The sequence below is a fragment of the Agelaius tricolor genome, unplaced genomic scaffold (assembly GCF_023055355.1).
Source record: "Agelaius tricolor isolate 1412-34295 unplaced genomic scaffold, bAgeTri1.0.p SCAF_11, whole genome shotgun sequence".
Taxonomy (NCBI): domain Eukaryota; kingdom Metazoa; phylum Chordata; class Aves; order Passeriformes; family Icteridae; genus Agelaius; species Agelaius tricolor.
The window spans coordinates 13,487,899-13,506,222 of NW_027269271.1; the positions used below are offsets into that span (position 1 = coordinate 13,487,899).

Here is an 18,324-nt window from a genome sequence, read left to right on the forward strand (position 1 = left end):
CAGAATGGACAGCAGGGATTGGCCCATCCTGTTGTTATTAATCCATTAAATGGATGTAAAAGCACAAAAAGGAATGGAAACAGGTGAAGTAAGACACAGAAACTTGTCTATATTGTACCATTGCCACTAGCTTTGGGAACCTCTAGTGCTCTTACACTCCCATTTACACTATCAAGGTACCTGGCCTTGCAGCCACTCAGACTGTGTTCAGCACTTTGCTGAAGGTGCATCCCATAATACTTCCTGCCTCATGGTGATTTAGGAGCTTTTGCACTGGAAAAACAGGAAAGAAAGTAGTGCTTGAATTGTCTACATAAAAATGCTTAAAAACGTACCTCCTTTTGGTATCAGTTGGGCATAAGTGATGAATCTAACAAAGACTGAGAGATACAACTTTCAGTACAAAACTAGCATCATCTCTTGGAAGATATTCCTAAGTGACAGACTCTGAAATGGAAGAAAAAAAGGAATATCAGAATTATTTAAGAGTAGCAAACAAAATCATGAACAGTGGTGTTGTCATGCATTTGCCATATAGCCACAGCTCTGGAATTTTCAGTACTAGTGTTGGAGAAAGGAAGTTATTGGCCAGGTGCAATCTGAATTCTAGTTTCAAATTATTCCAGAACCTGTCCTCTAGTATTTCAGACAACTAATACACTACTAGATGTCTTTGTCACAGCAGCAGCACAATCAGCCTTTGGCCAGATTTTTTCTTAGAAACTGTCACAGGAGTAGCTCTATTCTAGCTACCAGTATCCTAATTCTGGACCTCAGAGGATTTCTAAAACCACCATGCAAAACGAACATATGGATTAATTGCAGAAAGAATAGATACTATCACTTACCTCTGGAAAATAATCAATATTGCAGAAAAGGCTTGTAAGCAGAATTAAAAGGAGAGGTAATTTTCTTTAATTGGTTTTGAGCTATTACTCATTACCAATTTTCATTAGTACTTTCTGCCTGCCTGGAACATACACACAAGGGGAGAAAGGGATGTATATGAAACCAGCTCAGAAAGTTCTCACTTTTAATATGCGGTTCCTTGCCTGCCATTTTAAATTTGTGCGTGTGTGTACTTTTTAGCTTTCACACATTTTAAAATGATACAGTAGTATATCAGTTATAATTGAGTGGGAATAAAAAATATTATTTCTCTCTCTGCTAGATGTATGGTCTGCGTGAGTCAAAGCAAAGATTTGTAGGCTGTGGAGAGATAATTTAAAAGCATAATGGCTGCTAGTGCTTGCTTATGTTACTAACTTTGTTTTCTTTTCCCTTTTTTATATTTGTCATATAATTTTTACTGTGTGTTTTTCTCCTCTGAAAGCATTTCAAAAGACATCATAATCTACCACCTTGTCTTTTAGAAGATCATTAGTCACACAAATTGTCATTTAAGCTGAACTTTACATCTGATGAATTTTCTGTTTCAGTCTGCAAGAAATGAGACTGAAAGTGGAAAGAGTCTTTATCCAAGACCAAGCCAAATTATGAGGGGCACTGCAATGCCTGTCCAGCTGAAAGGATGCTCAAACACCTTGAGGGGCCAGGGAGAAGTGTGCATCACAGCCAGGCCATTGCTGCACCCTCCACGTCTCACCTTTGAAAGGCTCCAGTGACTCATCAAAGCCTATTTTAAAATAAAGTAACAGACACATGAACATTTTGAAAAATGGAGATTAAGCTCTAGAGTGTAAAAGGACAATCTGAGCCTGCAAGAGCAGTGCAGGGACCTTCCACCATGCACTGTTGCCTTGATATGCCCCTCAACATAGTTAATGATACTTGGATTTTAGAAAATGGAAACGTACACCCGTGGTCTTCAGCTATTATAATATCTTGTAAGAACCTTTCCTACTTTTCTGAAGTGACAGGTTCAGGCACAGACCTGAAATGCAGAGAAGTGTCAGGCTGCACTATTTCCAGATGTATTATTAATACCTCAAACGCAATCCCCCCAACCTTCCCAACAGAAGTTTCAGCTGACAGATTTAGGGGTTGAACAGCCCTTTCACTTTTCCCTTTCTCCTCTTCTGACATCACATTGACCAGCCTATACAGAGCAGCAGAGAGGGAAGGAGCAGCATTAGGCAGATGCTGCTGATGGTTGCCCCTTGCTGCCCACACCCCCCAGGGCACTCCTCATAATCACAGCCACATTCTGCACACAGCTTTGGTACTGCAACCTCATTCTCCATCTACAGAGCTCTGCTTCATGCAGTCTCATCTTCAGACTTTGTCACTGCAGTTTTCCACATTTGAAGGCTCGCTTTAGGACAGAGCCATTTTTTGTGGCTGGAATCCTGTTTCACTCAGATTTGTTTCACATCAAGTCTCTCATGTCCAAGTCATTATAAAAAATTTTTGGTGGAAAAGTAATTTATAAACCATAAATAGAACTACTTAGTCCCTGTTTTTATCAGTGCAGACCAATACAGCTCTTAATTGCAAAACTGACCTGGTCCCAAAGCAAAGGCCAGCTGTGTCTAATCATCCAGGGGATGAACACACCGAATAAAGGAAATGGAAAGTAACACCAAAATGTTTTAAGATGTAAAATGACACAACGTTCAATGAACACTTGCCAACATCATCTCTAATTACTGCAGTGATTAAGTAGTAAAGAATTTGATCCCAAGGGGATTGCAGTTCTGAAGGAAATACAGTGCCATGTGTTACAGAATTCTTTCTTGCAAATCATTATGGAAATCCTGCTTCCTCTGGTTCTCCTAACAAACTCTTTCTTTGCAAAAACCATGCTTCATTTGTGAAGTGCAGAGGGAGTGTAGCTTGCCTGCTTCTGAAGATTTATGTCTTTATTGCCATGTATTCAACTTGCCTTTTTAAAAAAATCCTTTTATGTCTCTAAAGAAAGAAGCATAGAAAGCATTATGTATTTGCATACTGTAAGGGTTCCTCTCATCCTTGCTGAAGAACAAACAGGGAATAGGGGAGGGCTAGATAAAAGCATCGAGACCTTAACGCAGCATGGCAATGGCCTAACAAACAGCCAGAGAAACTGCAATTAATGCAAGACCAGTTTCAAATCATAGTCCCAGGGGACACCTTAGAAGACCTTATTTAGAAGTACTTTCTTCTTTTTCATAATTCTATTAACCATGAGATCAAAAATTTTCCAGCTTAAAAAAACTGCAAAGCACAACAAAAAAAACTCAGGTTGAATAACAAAACCATTTGAATTGATTTTAATTTACGGGTTTAAACTTGCTGTAACTCTGGATCAAAATATCTATTGTACAAGCAAAATATGTCTCTCACCATAGCATGCTCATGTTTATTGTGTTTATTCTCTCAGCAGGCGTCCCTACATGTAGGCTGTGTTGATGTCTTTTCATTCAGCAAAGGAAGAGGAAAAAATTCCTTATCCTCTTGCAGATCTAGAATAGGAGACAAAGGACAGCAAGGGAATAACCATGGACCTCCTTCTCTGTTTTGTCCTGATTTTTTTGCATCAGATCCATGTCTCTGCTGTCTTCCTACCCTTTGCTATACAGAGTTTCCAAACATGCCATGGCATGTTCCACAAAGAAATATTTAGCTCTCACAAGGTACTTTTATCAGCACATCAAAGCAACACAATTATCCCCATTTCACTGGTGTGAAAACCAAGACTCAAACATGGTCTGTGTGGAATAAGCATGGCAGGAAATGGTGCTGTGTGTTCCCAGGCTATGAGTGCCAAACACACCCTTCTGTCTGCCATGCACAGAGAGAGAGGTCAAGGAAGAGGAGAAGGAGAGAGGGGCACTGGAATATAACACCCTGGGGTTTAAGCCTTCTGTTGTCCTAAGGAGCATATAGAATCAGTTGCAAAATATAAGCAAGATCAACTCATCTCAGACATAGCTTTTGGAGAAAAATCTAACACGTGGTTAAAGGGGAGTGAGAAATGGTGACCACATGGGCAGTTCCCAGCTGTCAGCTGTGCCCCAATAGCCCAGCTGTGCCTGCTGCTGGGATGTGGTCAAACGGATCAGCAGAATGAAAAACAAAGCCAGCTACAGTAGTAAATTAAAATGCTTCCTCTTGCTTCTTAGTAGAGATGAGGTTTAGCTGGAAAGGCAACAGATGCTCTGAATTTCAGTGTTTAAAATGAGACATTGAGACTCTTCCTTTTTAGCCAAGTTGTTACGAGTATGGGAGAAGATGCTCTTTTTTTCCCTCAGCATTGAATAAGACGTTAAACTTAGTTTTCTAAGCTCATTTCATGAATCATTCATGATCAAGTACAAATCCTCACAAACTCACAAGCTTCCTGGTCGAGAGCACTGAACCAGCAAGAAGACTGTTTAGGGAGATTTAATGGGGAATGCCAAAACAGTTAAAAATACGACTGGAAGGATCATAAGCAGTAGGTGAATTCATTGGACCAGAACACTTATCTGTTGCTTCAGCCTCATTTGTACTATCAGCAATGCTGATAATAAAAGTGTTGCAGATTTTGCAAAGAACTTCAGATTCTCAAATTCTAATTTTTTTTCTACGCATCTGTAGTTGTTATTTCTGTGAAGGGCATCATGCCATTCTGCAGCACTTGTGACTCACTGAAATTCTTTTTTTGAGACTTAGCAGTATGAAGTTCTAAGTAAGTCATGCAGAGAAAAACACTCATTTTGGATAAAATAGATCAAATTGTGTTTACAGTGACCAAAAAACTTCCAATAAATATTGCCCCCACAAAATCTGACAAGACAACCAAATTTAGAGAAAAATAGATTAGCTGACTGGCAAATGTATTGAAGTGAGACCACATGTTTGGGAGGCACTGAAAGCAGAAGTCTTCATGCAGTTTTTCCTGTCCCCTTTTACTTCAACTCAGAAGGTGCACATTCCTCTGGCATCTGCTCCCATGACCTTGCTGAGGGAGGACACAAACAGAAAGAGGATGGGTCTAGGACAGGCATGCTAAGGGAAAAGGAAGGTTAAAAGGCCTTAATGGTTTTAAAGAAACAAAGAAAATGTACCCTGCTTGTGAAATGTCCAGGTGAGGGTTAGGTTACAACAATGCTGCATCAACAGCACAGCCAACATGGAGGGGATGGTCAGCCTTCAACACCCCATGGCAAGGAGAGCTGCCTCTCCAGGAAGGGATGCTCTTGCTCTCCTTGCACCAAATTTTCCAGCACTGCCTCCCTAACTTCCTAACAATAGGTCTGGTTCCTTTTCCTTTTGATCACTACTGCCAGTGGTGGAGGTGGGGACATCACCCCCACATCAGCAAGCATAGTGGTGACCCTCAGCTGATGATTTGGGAAATGAACACACACATTCACAGGCTCCAATTCCTCAGGGCTGGAAACCTCTACTACCCAAATTCTTCTACATCTATCTAACTTTTGGTTGAACTATCTCCAAACCAGACCAGTGCTTTCTGGCAGCACCATAGCAAGCTCCCAGAGGCACCAGTCTGCAATTACCTGCAAGAATTATGACAAGAGACCAGGAGTGGCAGTCTGCCACCTCTGTCACTCACCAAAAAAGGAGACTGGATAGAGCCATTTGGTCATGATTTTTCAAGTCCTGTAACACCTGCATGACGTTATCAAAACACGGGAACTATTGTAATTAGAGACCTCACCTACAGCATTTTCATACAAACTGAGTACACCCAAAATGCAATGAGAAACTAATTAGACTCTTCTACAGCTTGCCAGTTCATATTTTTGTTTGAAGCTTAGGTGCACTGGAAAGACGTGTTAAAAATGCTGATAGGCTAAGCTTGAATTTTTTTAAAGAAAATAACTCTTAAAAAAGGCAACAAATTATTCATTTATTTTAGATATCAGCTGTTTCTGTTTTCTATTAAAACAGCTCTGGCTTTCTTTTTTACTGCATTAAAAGAAAATCAGGAGGCTTTAATGTGTTAGGCTTATGCTAACACACAAAAAAACCAAAGGATCACATGGTTCCTAAACTGTTCTAAATTTCATTTGAAAAGACATGTACATAAACTTTCACCTTTTTGAAAGAGTAAAATCTATCTATTGCCTTGAAAAGGGCACTAAATGGCTCCTGCATTTAGAAGTGGATGGCAAACTCTTTTACCTCAGTGTCTGAGATACCGCTGCTGGCCTTTGCTATGGTGTCAAGCATCAGCCTTAGTGGCATTGCAATTTCCCTTCTGGAAACAAGTTGGTATTTGTGGACCATATTACACTGAATGAAATTTGCAGTCTCTGATGCCTGCTAGTGGGACATTTGTTACATGCTCTGTTTTGAATGTAGTAATACATATTTCAGTGTGGCACTGCTTCTTCTAAAGATTAAAAACCTCTTAGTCCTTTGAGACTTGTGTCAGCATCCGATTTCATGTGCACGGTAATCTTTAAATATTAATATGGGGCAAGGTCATACTCTCTTTAACCCCCAAAACGGAGTTAGTAAATCATGATCTGGCAGTAAAAATATACAGGGCACATCAGTATTTGTTTAGGGCAAAATCTAAATTTAAATTAAACTAAATTGGCTACTGGTATTTTTATAATCACATATACGTAACATCTTATTTGTGGGCGGGGGGGGAAGTTTGGGTATTCTATGAAGCAGTAGTTGAAATATATTTATTAAGATATTAATAAAATCTCTGCCATTGACAACAGAGAAAGAATGTCTGAAATACCAGTTAGATAAACCTAAAGTGGGAATTCTGAAGCTCTTGAGGCAAATCTGCTGCTGTCAGATCCTCTGTTGACTGCAGCAGAATGAGTCAGTTTACACCAGATGAGCAGAAGCCTTTTGGGCTCTCCTCTAAGCTGAACCACTGATTTATGGCATGACACTGGTAGTCTCTGTGACCTCTTTATATGCCATCTGTCCTGCTAAGGAGCAGGGGAGGGGGGAGTGCTGGACCTTCCTGGAAACCAGGTGATAGACCCAAATAGACTTTCCCTAGGCAAAATAAAACATTTCAGAGTTAAATTTCTTGAGAGAGGCTGATGGGTTAGCCTTGTAATTCTCGATGCATTACCATTACATGTTTTCCGGAGCTCAGCTCCCACTGCAGCTGAGGTTCATGCCACACATAACTAACCACATTTGTTTTGCTGCCAGGGGACCTCCCTTGCTACAGAGATGGGGAATGGCTTTAGCCTACAAAAGAGAGCCAGTTGAACTTTGCAAGGAGTCAGTATTGTGAGCCTATGACCTTTCATATGAAGTACTTAGAGGGCAATAGAGAGGTAGCAGAGTCTGGGGACAGAGTCTTCACCTAAGCGTTGGGAAATAAAGGGAGACAAATCATTTAAATTCAAAAATACTGCAAATGCACTTGTTAAATAGACAGTGAATGTGTGATTCTCATTTAGAGCAGAAAAAAGAGTAGTTCAGGTTCAGCACTAGTGATTTGAACTACCAAACAGGCGAGATTTTCCTTACAGAAACATCTGAGACAAAAGGTGATCATAAATAATCAGCTAAAGTAGCTCCATTTTGCTCTTTGCTTTGCTTCCTAAAGTTGCCAATTATTTTAAATTATGTATATAAATTTTGTGATGTGGACTGTTATGTCCATTGGGAGATGTGCTCAGGCTTTTAAACTCATTTCCTCTGGCCCTTTTACTTTGGTCTGAGCCCAAAAGTGTTTTATGGGCCTCACTGGTGGAGGTAATGGGAGTCCATGGATGGGGTCATGCAGGCTGCATTACACCAGACACAAGTCAGACACACAGAAGTGTGCAGAACAGACTTGGAGTCTCCAAGGTGCAGCAGAAGCACTAACAGAGTCTCTAGCACTACAGAGTGATTTAAGCACTGTTTAAATCAGCCTGTGTCACCATTTGGGGCAGGTTCCTCAGCTCAGCAAAGCTGAGCTTCAGCAGGGAAGATCCTCCCAGAACATTAACCTGATTTTATGCTTAGCTTCCAGTCTGGGGTCCATGAATGCTCAGGAATCTGTGGATCCACTCTGAAGGCTCTGCAGTGGTAGGGAGGTATTTTCAGTAGGCTTATGTTTGCAATGCAGATATCCCCACTTCCACCAAAATCCGTGGATTACAAAGTTTGATTTAAGACTTTGCCCCCATATATAACAATTTGATACTAATACTTTGCAGTCTCTTTTTCACAGATAAATTTTATCAACAGGTTCAGAACACTTTTCCAGTGCTCACTAAGCAGCCCTCTCCTGCTAAAAGCTCACTGGAGCTTTTGTAGTATTTAAAATTGTGTGAAAATTCAATCCTACCTGATTATCCTGAGGCATTATTCATGTAAATCAGACTCTAAACAGAAAAAGATCTTACTCTGAGGAGGATGCAGAAGAAAAACCACAAGACAATGGGCAATGAGAACACAGAAAAAGAGGCAGATTATTTGACAAAATAAAAGACTGGGGAAGGGGAAGGAAAAGGAGAGGGAGGAAAGGCAGGACAGAAAAGAAGCAAATCTAGAAATTAGCCTGTAAGAGTAAAAAGTCACATTAATTCTCTCTACACCATTTCTTTTAGATTGGAAGACAGCAAGGACAAGGGCTCCAGGTGTGGTGGGAGCAGCTGTGAGGTGGCACCTGGCAGCCAACACCCCTTGGTCCCCAGCCAGCCCTGCACCCATGTGGCTCCTGAGGCAGGGACCAGACCCTGCAAAATGCCACTCATGTGACTAGAAAAAAAAAACAAGTAAGCACAAACAAAAAATGTGACTGAATGAAAAGCACGTAAGTGCCCTGCTCGGAAAAGGCTCAACTGCCTAACACAAATCCCAAATATACCCTTCAGCACCAACTGTGTAGTCCCTAGAAGACACAGAGCAGTCAGAGAGGGAGGAAACCTGGAAAAGCCTGGTTTCCAAGATAGCAGAATAGAGCTTTCAGGGTGCTCCTTTCAGCTAAATGAGGGAGCTGCTTCTTTCTGCTCTGGCAAATAATTTGATTGTACAGCCCCTTCTAGAGAGTGAACAGAATGTCAGCAGCACAAGGAGTCACCATTCCCAAGGGCATCTGTCTGATGGCTGCTTCAGTACCCTGGTGTTTTTAGACACACACACAAAAAATGATCCCTGAGACATCAGACAGGGCAATGGCCTGGACAGGAGGGAAACTGCAGACAGCCAGTCTGGGGCTGGGATCATCTGAAGAAGTTCTCAGAAGCAAAACCTGCTTTCAGGAGAAGGATTCTGGCTTGTCAAGAGCAGAACTAATGACAAAGAAACAGCAATTAGCATGATTTTAAATATTCCTCTAAAATACGCTATAAATTGTTTTGCCCTTGGGAGAGCCAGAACAAAAGATGAGCATAAAACTGCAGGCAAAATGCAAAAGTCTCCATCTCACTGTGCAGGCAGATGGAGTTATTTAGTAAATCCTCTACAGTCTTCTCTCAGCTATAAGGAAAAGAGGGGAAAAAAAAGCTGCCCAAAGTTTCAGTCAATATTTACCTCTTGGGTTAATAAATTGTGATCCTGACCTCAACAAAAGTCAATATCTTCTGATTATTATACTCAGGCACCTTTTTATTTGTACTCACTCATTGTATAATGAGTCACCCGTTTCCACTGGCAACTTCACTTTCATTTTGAATGTCTGAATTGAACAATCATTTATACTCCAAAGGCATAAGACAAAATTACTATAAACTAGAGCAGTAAAATGTGGACATAGGTTGCTATTTCCAGTGAATGAGCAAGCTTGGGCAGGGGGCGGGCAGAAGGGATCAAGGATTAAGTACAAAAAATAACTGGTTTAAATCCTCTTTTAAATACCTCTGAGTGACAAGGAGCAGAGAGAGGAAAGCCCTGAACTGTGATATTAAATACAATTAGGCTGCAAGCATGGCAGGAAAGAAAAGGCAACAATCTGGCCTGAATAGTAAACTTATTTTAAGGGAACATTACTAGGCTTTCTCCCTGAAATAAGCAAAGCAACCCCAGAAAATAAATGCCAAGGGCAACATGTATAAACTCACATACTTTGCAAGCTAAGGCACAAAGACAGATCTGAACATAAATCACCACACACTTGCTGCTTCATTAAAGGTGGACTAGGCCAGAGCTGGAGGGAGAAAATTCAGGGTGTTATTCTCATAATTATGTAATGTTTTATATAATACCACAGGTGTGCACTGTGCTTTCCTGAAAGAAATCAAAGCACTGCCTCCCCCAGCAAGATCAAGAATCAGCTAGAATCACATTTTGCTCTTCAACTTCTCATTGTTTGAACATCCCCCACTGACTATAATAAAAGTGTTCTTTGGGCTTACAAGGCTTGTGATACTTGGAAAGATTTTCACCCACATAACCCACTAATTCCATCTCTTTTTTAAAAAGTAAGTAACTTTACCACTTAAGTTTGTCTGGCTATTATTCTACTATTCTACTATTAATCCCACTCTGGCAAACAGTGGTGAGAGCAGCACATCTCTAGCTTAAACACACTAATTTCTGAAGAGTGAAAAATCAGAAGGAGCAAATTATGATCAAATCAATCATGACTTGGCTGTCTTTGTGAACACTAATAAGCCCCATATACATCACCCTAGCATGTTTCTTCTAAAAACCACATTATAGATAAGCATGGCCCTGTTCTGACGCCATATTACCTTGTATTGTAAACAAAAAGTAGTCCAGTATGACCAATGAAGGCAAAGGCGTACTTATGGGAAAATGAGAGCAGAAGCAATATTTTCAAACTGGAAAAGAAGCTGTCATTTTCAGATGGGACATTCAACCCTATGCTTATTGGTTGAATATGTATTTTTTAATTATCTGACAATACTGTGCCTAAATAGTATATATTCAAAAAGGTGTATCTCATTTAGAAGCAGCAGAGCTGGCCAGCACAAGCTTTAGGAAATGGATGTCATCATAAGTAGATTTTGCCTTCAACTTCACAAATCCAGCTTCCAATTCAGTTGCGATAAGCACATTTTAAATAGAGACCAGCAAAGTTTTTAGACAGCTCATACACCAAAAAGCAGGTGATTCTCTAAAATAAAATTACATAAAAACTGAATTTAAGAAAATCTCCCCACAAAAAGAAGCCAGAGCCTGATCATGCTGAAGCTCAATATATTACACATTCATTTTATGCTCACAGATCTGCTCCGACTAAATTCAGATGTTTTTCACCATTAACTTACTTGAGATCCTTTATTTCCATCTAATGAGCTTTATCAGCAACTGCCACCATTACCACACTGGTGCCAACAAGCAGACATGCTAATTCATGTGCCATTAAACAGCATGCATATCCATAGGGGAAGGCTGGAAGCTGTCTTGGGAATGGAAATGAATGAAGTTGCAGTAGGTTTGAATAAATCTGTGGGCACTTTGTAGCTATAGAAGATTTTCATCTATAGCCATTATAATAGCTTGGAAATGGCAACTAATTTAAATGCATCAGCATCTACAGACAGAAACTGCAGTAAGGTGGGCAAAGTATAGCCAGATGCTGTGGTTTCTCAAAGCATGCTTCCAGGGACATGCATGCTTTTGAAAAAAAAAATTCCTTCATACACCATAGAGACAGTGTTGAAGTACATTATCCTGTATTGAATGAAAAGCCTCAGACAAAGAACAAAAATCCATAAATTTGGTAGATGGTGATTGGAGCCCAAGGTACTCTAAGCCAAACTTCTTCATAGCAACCTTCTCTAGCTAAACTCAAACATCAACTCAGAGTAATTTATTTAATTGTGCTGAAATAAGCAAAAATGTCCCAGTCTGCTTTCCATATTGGGTAAGAGTGCAAGCTGAGCTTCTCACTGATGTTTGGGAGGAAGGCCACTGCACTGTGTGCCAATACCAGCATCCCCAGCCAGATGCACTCCTGATGCACTGTGAGCACAAAGGTCACTCCACATTACAGAGGAAAATGTAGCTATGACCTATTTAGGGATCACAAAATATTTTTTCTGTATTTTCACTCTTTGCTACTTAAAGGACAAAAGTCAAAGGACCAAAAGAAATTATCTGCCTTGTGGAAAGCTAAGGCCTCAGGTCACATCATTTTAGTTAGAGAAACAGAGCTTATCTGCATGGATATTTAAAATGGGGCAAAACTGAGGATGAGACAATTACCCTTCCCTCCTACACATTTCCAGAACAGAAACTGCATAAACAGAGAGAGGAAATAGCATTCAATTCAAAACAAGTCTGTTTTTTTCTGCAGGTCATTTGGAAATACTGCTCTTGTGGGAGGTACACTTCTCAAGGTCTCTTTCATCATACTGAGGTCTGACAGAAGAGCAGATAATTTCCATGATATTTCCATGAAGTTATACAGAGACAGCAGGAGAACTTCTCCAAGGAGGGGAAAGGTCCTGGCCATCAGCCACAGAGCAGTGATTCCCAGCTCAGAATGCCACTGCAAGGGATGCCACCAGAGTGGGAGCACAGAAGGGAACTGAATCGAGTGGCAGCAGCAGGGAGAACCTCACCAGGCAGCAGAGCAGAGCTGGGACCCAGGGTTTGGCTGGGGTGGTTACTCCTCTCTGCCCTGTGCAGAAGGGAGCTCCCCTCCTGCCCCAAAGGGCAGGGTACAGGGCACTGGGCACAGCCAGGCTCCACCGCCAGCCTGGGGCAGCCCCTGGGCACTGACACCGGGACACCAAATGGCTCCAGGACAAGGGTGCCAACCTGGGGTTTGTTTTTATATTCACAGCAAGCCAGTGCAAAGAGCAGAGAAGATGTTTGATGCATTCATCATAGCCTGTGCTGCTAAAGAGATTCAGTGAGTCTCCTAAATTAGTACAAGTTCCTGAATCCTAGAGAAACATAAGAGGGTCTTGTGAACTAAGGAAGGAGGCAGATGGTTTCTGCAATGGAAAGCAACAAATTATTTTTGTTAGAGGATTTTTGAGTTACTGAAGGATCATTTCTACCAGCAGTCAAGACACTAACAGATATAAATGTTATAAAATTGCAATTCAACAGCTATTTCTTCAGTCAGTCACTCACTATAGGATGTATGTGATTTTAATTAATAAGTTTAATGTCTTCAGATGGATGGATTCCTCTTTACTTCTATGCTCTGTCTCCTCGTTATTCTTTCAAGCAATAACCTAAAATATAATGTACTGACCAGAGCATAATAGAATGGACTAAAATATAAAAATCATAAAAATCATACTTGTTTACAATACAAGGCATGGATTAATATTAGCAAGTGTTTGAAAGCACTGAAAGAACATTTTCAGCCGCCACCTTTATGAGCAAGTAAATCCTAGCTTTATGCAGAAAATAATATTCAATAAGGAATACAATCTAAATCTTGAATTATATAAAAATCACAACACGTATTTTCTGTGCTCCTCTAAAATTCAATAAATAGTTCAATAGATCATCTTTATTCCTTTCACCCTTCTGGGGAAAAATGATTCTTAGCCAAAGAGCTTGCAGGCCAAATTTCAATCTGAAAATAACCTTTATAGCTGAGTTATAAAACAATGAGAATAAGGGTTTATGATGTGAAAGTTGATGCAGGCTTTACTGCTTTGGCATGATTGGTGAAGCTGTATTAAAAATAAATAAATAAATTTTTTAAAAAGGCACACACACAAAAAAAAACAACAAACCCCCCCCCCAAAAAAAATCAAACAAAAAAAAAAACCCACCAAAAATACCCCCACAACCTCCCTCCAGGCATTTTCCTCCTGTGACTACATAAAAGAACTGTATGCTATCATAGCTGTATAAATCTAAAGCTTTAAACCACTCCACCCTTATTATCTCTTCCAAAAGAAAAATGTTTATAATAATACATATATTGACTTCAGCTTTTTGTTCAATAACAAGATTTACTGCCCCACTCTTCAGTCAATTGTAACCTCTTTGGGTCAACAAATCTCGATACTGATCTCAATAGAAGTCAATACCTGCTTATTACTTACCTCCGCATTTAGACACCTATCACAAATTCACATGGGCATCTTGGCAAGCAGGAATTAATACTTTCTGCTTCATTTTAATACAAAATAGACTTATGTGCTTTTCCCACAGTCATTTTTAAAGCCATGAGATGATGCTGTGTTTTTGGAAAACAATATTATACATTAATTTCTGGAACTAAAGAGCTAAAGCTGTTTAGCTTCTCTGATGTTTTTATAAGAATTCACAGACCAACCTTCTTGCAGTTCCTATTTTTTCCCACATAAAATGTAAATCATCAATCTGATATTTTGTCCTTACCAAGTGAGAAAGGCAAATAATAGTAAAATTGAAAAGCTAGTTGCAAGTAATAATACACAAACTAATGTCTCAGAAGTTCAACAGAGAAATGTACTAATCACTTCCTTGGTTGCATTTGTGTAATACTAACGTAAAAAATGAGCCTGAAAATCATTATCATGCCTGCATTTGTATATGAATTCAGCCTGTACTTTCAGAGTCAACTTTTGTATCATCTATTTGGTACCTCAAGTGTCAAACATTTACTATGAAAAGAAAATTGAATCAGATTTTGTGTCTTATACATGAACAGATCAAATGGGTATCTATTTACCCTGCAATCCAAAGGCTTGTATAAGAATCTTATCACAGAGTTGGACAATGAGAAATGCATTTTAATATACTGTCTCATTTGACTCAGTCTTGGAAATTTTGTTTACTTACATCAACCATGTAAATAGACAGGAATTCATTTTAATTCAGAATAGAAACTGAGAAAGTACTGGTACAGAAGTCTTGAACACATGGGGAGGAAATGTCAGAAGTTGTGTTCAAAAAAGTCTTCAGAAGTCTCTGAAGCACCTGCAAGAAACATCACTGTACTGGTCCTTCCTAGTTGTACATGCAGTACAATACTGGTTGTGTAAAACACAGCAGACAACAGACGGAGCAATGACCCTAACCCTGAATAACAATATTTTGTTCTCTTGTCTTGAAATTTTCATTTCAGAACATCACAAATGGCAGTGAGAGTATTTATACTTCAATCAATGGAAGGATGGCAAGGATGGAAGGACAGAAGTAAAATAAAAACTAGGAAAAGTGTGTGCTGAAGATGTAAATATAAAATAAATGTTTAAGTTTTCCATTTTAGCTGAGCCAGTGCAATTCACATAACACCATGAAAGGCTGGCTTAATGTTGCACATTCCCATCACTGTCCTATAACATTTGCATTATTTGAGGCTGTGCAATCTGCTATAACTGCTTTCTTGTGTTTGCCCATTAAATCTCAGAGTCTGAAAAACTTCCATAAATTGAAAACTAAGATGTGGTTTATGCACAGGAGATCCCATTCTCAATTTATTGACACGAGGTTTGCAAACACCATAGGGATAAAAGTAATGAGAATCATGCTTGGACTTACCCAAGAAGTGTATTTGACTAACAAGGTGAGCCAATTCAAAATTAAATAGTTTTTCAGGCTAAAAAAAATCAATATTATTTATAGGATATGATAGTAGGCCTAAAATAAACATTTCTAGCTTTTAAAAAAATAGATAAGGCTATATTGATTTACAAAACACAAGGCATTAGGCTGCTCAGATACATGGAACTGTCATGTAAAAGATCTAGGTCAAGAAACACCAATAAAACTCTCATTCATCTCATTAGCTGAGGAGCACAGTGAAAGGTTAAGCAAGGTTAAAGTGGTCTGTCTAGCATCTGACATTCCTGCAGGATGACAAGCTGTTTTCCACAGCCAGGTTAAATGACCATCTCGGACTGTCCAGGGAAGGCTGTGCACTCACAGCAGGGAGGCACCGGGAGCCACTGTGCCCATCACACCCCATCCCCAACCATGGCTGACCCTCTGCGGAGCCCAGTCCAACGACAGTGCCATCACTTACACCCCCACAGCTGGAGAATTAGATCTACAGCGTGTTTTGATCCAAACCACACATGGATATGCACCAGGAGAGAAGGTAAGCCCATCTTCCTCACCCCGTTCTCTCCGCTGTGGATGTCCATGAGGAGGAGCAGTGCAAGTGTGCTGCTGAAGATCAGCCATAGTGGGATGCAGCCAGGAGTTATAAATAAAAATGGAACCTCTTCCTACGTACTCCTATGTCCTATGAAGTAGAGCAAAGATCCATGTAATAGGAGGAAAATGCTAAAAGTAAACTGCAGCAGCTTCTACAGAATAGAAGAATCCAGGATTTGAGTTCTCTTCTAGCAAACAGTAAGGATTATATTTATTGAACCTGACTGCAATACATTTCATTCACAAAAACTGATATTAGCAACACCATCTTGAAATTAAAACATTAGTGCGTTTTTATGTGATACTGCTTAAAGGGGGTAGACTTTGGGTAGACTGTAATATGAAGAATGAAGGATGTAATACAGTAATACGAAGGATGACAAAAATTAACACAGATGAAGTGCTGGTGGAAACAGCAGAAATTCAACAAAGATCAAATTTCAGAGTAAGAGAATATGAAGGAAAGAGAAAGAAAAATGAGGACTGTGTAAATGAATATATAATAAATATAATATACACTAGTAATATTTGTGCAGCACTAGCTAAATGGGAAGAGGCAAAAGGTGACAGGAAGATTGGTCTAAAACCAGAGATATTCTGCCCTGACTGTGGAAAAGACCTTGGAAGACGCTCAAAGGGAAGAAATCTCCATGGAGATTCATGAAAGCTGCTCATTATTATTATTTTGCAGATATATTTATACCCCTGCACAAGCTCTGAAGCCCATTCACATTTCCTGAATGTCCTAGAAGATTAAATCTAGCTTTAAAATGGGAAAAGCTGAATACAAGGGGTGGTTTACAATTTTCTGAAGAAGTAGGTGGGCTGTGTGCAGAGAGGCCTCACAACACTGCAACTATGCCATGTTGCTCCCAACACTGTGAACTCACCTTTTCCAAGAATCTCCTTCAAAGTATTGCTTACGTCCCAACCCATCATGTTTCAGGTTTTGATTTCAAGTATCTTCCCACTGGATTATTGTCCTAATAAAGGATTCTGGATGAGTGTCTTTATAGCCCAGAGAGGAAAAGACAGATGAGGGGACAGCAAATACTGAATTGCTTGGGTTTATTCCATGGTAACATATGCACCTAGTTTTCTGAAACAGAGTTCAGTTGGTCAGGATATAACCCATGGTCACTATTGGCAAAACCTGAGTTCCCTCATTTACTGACTTCTATAGCTGCTGAATTTACTGGACTGATTACAGACAGCATTTGAGTTGATGATATTTTAATTGAAAATGTTCAGCTGTATTGAAGATTTTTTACTATTAGCCTTTCAGATGACAAGAGATGATGAGGTTGATGGAGTCACCAATGCAGCCAATTTTTAAGTGGGGTTTTGACTGTGAGGGTTAATATTATGGGAGCCCCTAAAGTTCCTGCATGTTTTACACTAGCAGAAGGTAAAAAGGGCTATTGTGTTATGTATTCTGTTCAAGTTTTTCACTTGGAAATAGTTACGATTGTCATCCTTGGCCAGGTTTAAATTGACATTTTTATCACAACATTCCTGGCATAGTACTGCAAATTACTTGCTTGCAAGTAGTTATCAGCTGGCAAAAATTTAAAAAGTGGTTGGCTGATTAAAATTATATGCCAAGAGCTATACAAGACAACAAATAACAAAAATCAGCCAAAGACAGCAAGGATTCTTTAAATAAAATTTAGAAAACCTTTAGAAAGAAAGGAAAATTATACATGCAAAAGCCATAAGTTGCACCTCTTCATTTAATATTTGATAATCAAAAAGCTAATAATTAAAACTGGGAGGGTTAGGTCGGTCAAGTTTTACAGCTGAGCGCACTCCCTGAGTATGCCCAAATCAACACTTATGAGATTCATTTAAAAGCTCTTCAAATTCTGAATCTCCAAGGTTTATGCTGCCTGTGCATTGTTTGCATAATGCAGTTTTGTACGACTAAAGCACTATAAAGGGATTATTTTCATATTCAGCATATGAAAGGTACAGCACAATTCATAGATACCGTATTGTGCTTATGCCTGAGATAGCAGGTACAGTGTCTCGCCTTCTGATTATCTATGAAGCAAATGTAGAAACATACATGTTTTTTGGAGAGAGTGTATCCTTAGTAAAATTAATTCCCCAATGGTTTTATTAAAGTCTGCAAATTGCATTATTTTCCCATCATATTTGAAATATTGCACTTCCTTAATGCTTGCTCTAACCCATGGCATGCCATCTTCCCTGGGGTGTCTAGACATGGTGTCTTAGATTTATGTGTATGATCTCAGTGTGTTACAACATCACTCCTGACTAATGCATTATTACAATACTTACATATATTCCCAAGTGTCACTGTTTTGATTAAAAAATCACCAATCTGCATATGCACACCATCTGTGCTTCAGAGAAGCAAAACATGCAGGATAACATTTGCCTTACTCAAAACGGAATTCAGATACTAATAAA

General features: G+C 39.5%; 1 protein-coding gene across 6 annotated transcripts in view; it reads right to left on the minus strand.

Moving 5' to 3' along the window:
• PTBP2 (polypyrimidine tract binding protein 2) overlaps positions 1 to 18,324 on the minus strand; it is a 214,187-nt gene that overhangs the window by 133,293 nt on the left and 62,570 nt on the right. For 4 of the 6 annotated variants that reach the window (XM_071436210.1, XM_071436209.1, XM_071436216.1 and 1 more), the window contains exons 10-11: positions 3,286 to 3,404; positions 336 to 447 (exon numbers count right to left, since the gene is read on the minus strand). The exons of 1 other annotated variant lie outside the window; for it this stretch is intronic. The gene's annotated coding sequence lies outside the window, so the exon portion shown is untranslated. The remainder of the gene's footprint in view (positions 1 to 335; positions 448 to 3,285; positions 3,405 to 18,324) is intronic. One more of the 6 variants, XM_071436211.1, reaches the window with a different exon arrangement.